Below are 5,221 nucleotides of genomic sequence, written 5' to 3'. Positions count from 1 at the left end.
TTTTTTTTTTTTTTTTTTTTTTTTTGTCTTTTCTGGCGACACAGTCTCGCTCTGGAGTGCAGTGGTGCGATCCTGGCTTACTGCAACCTCCACCTCCTGGCTTCAAGCGATTCTCCTGCCTCAGCCTCCCAAGTTTCTGGAATTACAGGCATGCACCACCATGGCCAGCTAATTTTTAAAAATCGTTTTAATTTTTTTAGTAGAGACAGGGTTTTACTATGTTGTCCAGGCTGGTCTTGAACTCCTGGCCTCAAGTGATCTGCCTGCCTCAGCCTCCCAAAGTGCTGGAATTACAGGTGTGAGTCACTACACCTGGCCAAGTGCTGTGTCTTGCATGAAGACGTACTTGGTCCCTCCCTGTGGCTGGCTTGTCCACCTGGTATACCTGACCTGGACATCAGAGGACTTGTAGGTGTAAGTCAGTGACTGGGCAGATTCAGCCCTTTAGTTGATTTAGGTTAAATTTCGCTTGAATTCACGTGATTGTTTACAATAAAATAGTTCAGCAAAATAAAATGTCAAGAGTCCTTTTATATTTTGCATGATAAATATATATAAATCAAGAAAAAAGAACTTCTGTTTATTCACTAAATGTTTATTGAGTGACTACTATTTACTGGACACAGTTATATGGCCATTGTTATACAACAGTATACAAAACACAGACATCCCTGTTGTAATGGAGCCGAATTCTGATGGGAGAAGAGATAAATCAAACAAGGGAATGAACCAATATATTACATACCAAAAGGTGGTAAGTACTGTGAAAAAATTAAAGCAGGACATGGAAGACAGAGAGTTGGGAAGGTCAAGGAAATGCTTTCTGTTACAATGACATTTGAGCACAGGTGTGAAGGAGAATCTGGGAAGTACGTGGCTTAAGGAAATTCTCAAATGGTAAAGGATCATGTCACTTGATAGACAAGAGAAGGAAGCTGAGATAAAGAAAAAGAATGGTTTGAAGCTAGCTAAAAAACATGCCAGATTTTCTGGCCAAGTAAACAAGTCTTTTTGCAAAGGAATTCAAAAGCCAGTGGCGGGCTTGAAGGAGAGGCACCACATTTGTGTTTTTGGAAGATTACTCTGGCAGTGCCAGGTGGAGAATGGGTTGAGGAGAGTGAAGTAGATCCAGAGGAAGAGGAAGAGGGAGAAGCTTAGGTGACTGACGGGTGCTGTCATTTCCAGGCTGGCCACGCTGGAAGAGGAGCAGGCTTGCTGAGAAAGACAACCACTTAGGTCAGTTCTGGAAGGACACCATTGGGGCAGTCCAAGAGAGAGTCTCTCCAGTGCAGATGGGAGCAGTCAGTTGAAGTAGAACCTCCCTGGAGAGGTTTTTTGTTTGTTTGTTTGTTTGTTTTGACAGTTTCCCTCTTGTTACCCAGGCTGGCATGCAATGGCACGATCTCAGCTTACTGCAACCTCCGCTTCCGGGGTTCAAGTGATTCTCCTGCCTTCGCCTCCCGAGTAGCTGGGATTACAGGCATGCGCCACCATGCCCGGCTAATTTTTGTATTTTTTGTAGAGACAGGTTTTTGCCATGTTGGCCAGGCTGGTCTTGAACTCCTGACCTCAGGTGATTCACCCTCCTCAGCCTCCCAGAGTGTTGGGATTACAGGCGTGGGCCACCACACCCAGGCCCCTGGAGAGGTTTTAAAGCTGGTGGCTTATGGATGGTGACTGGGGCCATAATGAGAGGGCACGACTTTATCAGGGAGCACCTTAGAGTGAGAAAGAAGACGACTGAAAATAGAGACGTAGGAAGGCTGAAGATCTAAGACCTGAAGGAGGAGCCAGAAAGGAGGCCAGAAGACACCCTGGAGCCTGTGAAAACCTGGAGGCTGCCCACCGGATAGCATAATGATCAAGACTACAGGTTCTGGTGTCCAACACACCTGGCTTTGAATCCTGATTTCCCCACTAAAACTGACATGACTTTCGGTACTGTCTTGCAAGGTGATTGGGAGGGATTACATGTACCATGTTTAAAATCTTTAGCACTTTGTCTGGCTTTAGTAGGTGCTCAGTAAAGTGGTACGTGTGGAAAGGGATATGGAGAGGCACATGGATGGAAATGGAGATGGAGACAGAGACGGAGGTATTCTCTAAAAATGTTCAACTCGAAGTCCTTGGCAGCATTAGCAGAAGGAGTGGCAGCATCTCAGCTAGCATGCCAGACTAGGATCTGCTGTAACTCTACACAGCCCAGAGCCTGTCATGCCCTCGGGTAATGTAATGAAAGGTGTTTTCCTCTCTTCAGAACAGGTGCTCAACTGATACAATTTAGAGTCTCAAATTCCAGAGCTTAATTGTTTGTTCTACATACAAGTTAGCCACGCTCAGAACACCTGTGGACTAAGTTCTTTTGATGCACCAAAGCCTGTCTTTTATTAAGCCCTTTGCGGGCAGTCAAAATAAGACCAAATGTCCATGTGTCGCTGCATAACCATGCGGACATGAAACAAGTCAGCCAGCCTGAGGACTGCACAGTAAGTGCTTAAAATAGCAAGTGAATCCTTAGGCTCTGGAAAATATGGTTACATGATAAATGTAACCAGAGTTAGAGATGAAATAACATTAAATATTTTATATATATAGAAACTTGCCTACACACACGTAAAATTCCCTATTAGTTGTACTTGAGGTTTAGTCATGTTGAATCAATAAAAAATGATTTAGAGCGGATGGTTTTCAAAAGCTGGTTGTGCTTTCAGTCTCCCATAAAGAAGTTAAAATTAATTTTAATATGTTGATGGTGCTTATTGATGATAATATTCGTAATAAATATCCATCGGAAAAATTCTCCGGCACATCTATGTGACAGAGAGGTCAAGAATGTTAATGACGATCAGGACTACAAAATGCAATCCAGTCAATTACTTTAATTAAATCTAAAACTACTTTATGTCTTCTCATTTATGTAGTAAACTGATAGTGGAGAAAAGGGCACCATCTTTATCTGGCTCATTGTAGAGTCCAAAGATGCAGTCTCAGATTGTGTTTTAACATTTGTAGCTCTGATATCCTTGTGGAATATTTAAAGTAATTATGGGTCTTATGAGTAATGCTCCTGCTTCTATAACAAGAAGAAAAGGTGGAGATTTCCCTTTGAATGCCGTTTTGTAGAAGCAGAGCTTTCTCTTCACAGACACTAATCTTGTATTTACAGACTGGGTTATATTTGGTAGAGCCAACATTCCAGGGTAAATGGTAGAAACGTCTACATTTCAGTGAATCCTTTTTAATTATATTGTTTGGGATCAGAAGAAAAAGAACACAGCTGTCTGAAGTTCTCCCTACCACAGAGGTTCAAGTGCTTATAACCCAGTCATCACAGCCATGCAAAATGCCTTTTTATTAATTGTGGTGTCTTACAAAAGTTGGCATCACCTATATGTTTAGGTTATTAAACTGGGAGAATAGAAAGGTGAGTATTTTAGAAAATGAATCAGTTAATAAATGAGCAATTCATTCAGTTTTTCCATGAATATTAATAGCATGTAGTGACTATTGTGTGTCATGTAGTGTTATGGGCATCTGAACACAGCTGTAAACCACACAGACAAAATCCAGTCTGGACCTCAAGGGATTCACATTTTAGCTTGAAGGAAATGAGGAAACCACAAAAAAAGTAAACTGAATTATATCAGATAAGGCAAAAACTATGCCAACCCCCCCCCAAACAAACACCAAAGCAGGATGATGGTAGGTTGACCAGCTTTTCCTAGTTTGTCCAGGGCTGCCCTGGTGTTAGCACAGAAAATCTTGTGTCCCAGGTGAACCTTCAGTCCCAGGCAAACTGGGATGATTGGCCATCTTAGTAATGGGAAAGAGAGCAACTAAATGAGAATTTATTTTGGATGAGTGGTCAGGGAAGGCCTCTCTGGGGAGGTGATACTTGAGTTGGGATAAGAGCAATGCAGGACCCAGAGCAGTGACTCACACCAGTAATCCCAGCACTTTGGGAGGCTGTAGTGGGAGGATCACTTGAGCTCATGAGTTTGAGACCAGCCTGGGCAACTTGGACAAACCTTGTCTCTACCAAAAAAAAAAAAAAAAAAAAAATTAGTCAGGCATGATTGTTACTGGGGAGGCTAAGGTTGGTAGCCTCTGAGCCTGGAGAGGTCAAGGCTGCAGTGAGATGTGATAGCACCAAAGTGCTCCAGCCTGGGTGACAGCGTAAAACCCTGTCTCAAATAAATAAATGGAGCAATACAAAGGAGCTCCCTTCATATACCTGCAGATCCCTCAGGATGAGGTTCATCTCCTGGTGGTCTTTCAAAACAAGGGATTCGTGCTTTGAGAAGAAGAATAAACATTTATGGAAAGTTATCTGTGAGACAAACAGTGTAAATATGTTATCTCATTTAATTCCTATAGCCCCAAGTGGTAGGTAGGTTTTATTATTTCCATTTTACATGTTAAACATTAAGTGATAAATAATGTCTGAAGTCTTGAAGCTAATAGAAAATGGCAATAAGATCTTTCTCTGCTTGAATTCAAAGCCCCCAGGAGGTAGTGTGAAAAGTGAGTTTTTGGGAAGAAAAACCACTTTCTGCTTGGAGAAGAGATGAAAATGGATCTTTCATTTATGGATCTCAGGCTCTTGCTATACAGCCCATGAAACCTCCTCTAAACAGGACTGGCTTGGACATTATCCTTTAACTACTCTAGATCTGACAGCGTCGGGGCTAAGCAGCCTCTCTAAGATAACTCTTGAACTCAGGACTGCTTGTGGAAATAGAAAAGACTATGATGATGGGAACTGGAGTTTCTGCAAATCACAGGTAAGAGGGAAGGAATATAAACTTTTATCATTACTATGGTCCTACTTTACCTCTGAGTTAGTGTTGCATATGGATGAATGAGAGGCATGTATCTTTGTCTTATAATTTAGCTTTTGGGGTGTGTGTGTTCTTTAAATCTTCTTAGAGAAGACCTCATGTATCATGTCTTTGGATTTTCCATTGCAGCTAACACAGATGCTTGCATGTAGAATGAAATTCATAAATATTTGTTGAAATTCAAATATTTGGAGGTTCAGCATTGGCATACTGATGAAGTTAAGGTTTTGCTTTTAAAGTGATTTTTATAAGAGAATCTCTGAGGTGACTCACTCCTGGGTTTGACTAACAACTATTTTGGACTTTGAAAAAAAATTCCTTGCCATAGTTATATATATGTAGTTATATATATAGCTATATATATAGTTATTTTATATATA

At 41.3% G+C, this 5,221-nt stretch overlaps 1 long non-coding RNA gene across 1 annotated transcript in view; it reads left to right on the top strand.

The window, feature by feature from the left end:
- Nucleotides 1–4,518: 4,518 nt before the first annotated feature.
- The window catches only part of LOC108528574 (uncharacterized), an 11,267-nt gene continuing 10,564 nt past the window's right edge, over nt 4,519–5,221 (top strand). Inside the window, exon 1 of the long non-coding RNA XR_001885205.1 lies at nt 4,519–4,784. This is a non-coding gene — a long non-coding RNA (uncharacterized LOC108528574). The remainder of the gene's footprint in view (nt 4,785–5,221) is intronic.

The sequence above is a fragment of the Rhinopithecus bieti genome, unplaced genomic scaffold, assembly GCF_001698545.2.
Source record: "Rhinopithecus bieti isolate Rb0 unplaced genomic scaffold, ASM169854v2 scaffold_5130, whole genome shotgun sequence".
Classification (NCBI taxonomy): Eukaryota; Metazoa; Chordata; class Mammalia; order Primates; family Cercopithecidae; genus Rhinopithecus; species Rhinopithecus bieti.
Note: the sequence above shows the minus strand (reverse complement) of the source record. Positions and strands in the feature narration are given on the sequence as shown.